This window comes from Hermetia illucens, chromosome 1 (genome assembly GCF_905115235.1).
Source record: "Hermetia illucens chromosome 1, iHerIll2.2.curated.20191125, whole genome shotgun sequence".
Classification (NCBI taxonomy): domain Eukaryota; kingdom Metazoa; phylum Arthropoda; class Insecta; order Diptera; family Stratiomyidae; genus Hermetia; species Hermetia illucens.
In genome coordinates, this window is record NC_051849.1 from 33,339,015 (window position 1) to 33,341,901 (window position 2,887).

The window sequence follows — 2,887 nt, forward strand, 5'->3', positions numbered from 1 at the left end:
TAATTTCTCCTATTTAGTGCCGAAAATCGCAACCGATAACATTTACGAAGATGAAATCCGCGCATGGTTGTTGGCACATTCTGCGGACACTCTGGTATACTACCGATGATGGACCCAAGCAGTACACTGTCTCCGCGGGTGTCCCACAGGGCTCTATACTGGGCCCACTACTGTGGAACATCATGTATAATGATGTATTTAACCGGTTCCGGAGGAGGCCATTGTGGTGGGTTACGCCGACGATATATCATATCATCCTAGCAAAGCATCTCGAGGATGCTGAGTTGTACTCAAGCAATCAGTGTTGTTAAGGTTTGGTTAGAAAGTGCTGGATTGGCACTTGCGGAGAAAAAGACGGAAGCGGTCCTCATCACAAAGCGCCGCAAGAGAAGTTACGCCTGCATTAGAATCGGGAATCGTATCATCACTTCCAAGTCGGTCATCAAATGCTTGCGGGTGATGAGACGGAAAACCCAATTTTATGCAGCACATACACTATATTTGCGAAAAAGCATCCACCACGATTATGGCTCTGGCAGGGGTGATGCCGAACGCAGAAGAACCGTGGCATACTCTCAGGCTACTCATAGCCAGGGTGGTGAGTTCTATCTTGTTTTTTTTTTTATAGAAAACCTTAAAAAGGGCTGGGGAGAAGCAGATTCTTTATGAATGCAATTTTAATATTTCTCTCGAATGTCAATTATTCTCATTAATTATGACGTCGGCATCTTATTTGTATGGTTTAGGATGCGGTAAATTCGCACGAAATTGATAAATTTGAACTGCTATAACTTTCACACTAATAGCCGGATTCATTCATGAAACTTGACCTTGCATACGCATGTCACTACTGTCATACTGTCCTCTATGCCGATGCAAAATTTAGTACTACTAGGATAAACTTAAGGGGGATTTTCAGTCACTTTCTAAAAGTTGGTAATATACTATTAATAAGCTTATTTGGACAGATATTGGAATGGGACATCTTTCGAGGTTTAGATTTCACATAAGTGTTTTACACAAAAGGGAGAAGTAGATTCCTCATAAATGTGACTTTAATATTTCACGCTAATATCAATTATTCTCGATAATTATGAAGTCAGCATCTTATTTGCATGGCTTTAGGAGCAATAAATTCGCGCAAAATTGCTAAGTTTGCACTACTATAACTTTGGCGTGTACGTGTATGCAAGATATTGCCCTCTATGCCGCTGCAAAATTTGTTATTCCTAGAATGAACTTAAAGGGGGGTTTTCAGTCAATTTCTAAAAGTTATTAAAATATTATTAGTAAGTTTATTTGAGCAGACATCGAAATGGCACATATTTTGAGGCCTTGATTTCATCTAAGCGCTCCACCCTGATTTTTTTTCGGATTTTTGGGTTCGGTAGTTTCTGGAAATTAGTCTTGTCTCACTTTAAGTGTGTCAATTTTGACTCCTTATTCGCGCACTTTACAGTTTTACTAAGCGCGACCTTTCATTTGAACCCCCCCCCCCCTCCCCCTCTGCATGGGGAGCCCCCCTTAAATTCCACCTAAAATTATGTCACTCGCTGTATGTATGGGATTTCGTAGTTTCCATCTGTCCACCAAATTTCGTTCGGATCGGTTAAGCTGTTTTGGAGAAAATCCGTGGGACAGACAGACAGTGAATCGGTTTTAATAACCCCGTTTGCAGGCCTGAGATTGCATCGACACACACCGTTTTTATCACAGGAGCTTAAGTTCAACTGAAAAAGATAATTATGATTGGCGGGCAATTGGACTACGGATTTTTGGTAATTGTTTTTAGGGAGTTGTTGGCGCAACCCAGCTAATATCTACTGTGGCTACAATCCGGATAAAACGCAGCGTTCCTAATATATGTACAAATGTTTTCCAATTTTTGTACACCAACTCACATGGGAAATCCTCTTTCCTCCATTCAGGACACTTCTCTCCCCCAAAACTTTCCACTCTCTTTTTCTTTTCGAAAATAAAAACTTTTCCTGCCGGGTTGCGCGCAAACCAGAGCAGGGCAGCCACAACCACAAATTTCCCTTCCGTGCCCCAAACTTGACGATTCCAATTTGAAATATCAAATTTGAATTTTAAAACCTCGAAAGCGGGTTCAGTGTCCATGCTTAAGGTAATGGACAATATGAATCTGCTTTAGAAGAAAAGGAGGGAGCTGCAATTAAAGTATGCAAAGTTGGCCTCACTGATGATTATCTAGGTTTCGCGTTGAACGATTTCCCCAAATGATAGTTTAGCCTTCAATGGCCAGCAAGTATTCCGTAGCAAGTATTCCCACTATAATTCGGACGCTTTTCTTGATGAGGTTTAAACAATTTTTCGAGCCCTCGGGTTCGTATCCCCCATTTCTTCCATTCCGCCCAGTAAAGCTCCCTCAGCCGTTCGTCTTCATTTTGCCATGTCGTAGCCATGAACCCATTTCCGACTCCACAGAATGGCTCTGGCCCGTATAGCGGCGTCGCTGGTCCTTTCCAGACCAGCTCGTCCGCTGCTTCATTGCCTTCTATGTTAACCCAATGTGGCCTGGAACTCAGAGTATCCAGACCTTTTTGAACGAGCTGAGCGTATTCAGTTTGTTAAGGCATTCCGATACCAGTTTGGAATTTACCTAGTAGGAACTAGTGCCTTAATAGCCGCTTGACTGTCGCACTGAGGCACATATGTTTATAGCGTATATCTCCGCCTGAAATATACTAGTGTGGGCTTACCCATTGGCTTGAAGTGCCCAATAATCCCGGTACCTGCTTCCTCTACTGTTCTCCGTGAGTGTACCAGGTAATCAGTTGCTGGTTGAAGCCTTATATCAATGCCACGCTCTCTCAGTTTGCCCTGTTACGTCAAAATGTTTCAAACATCTTGCTGAAGTGAAACT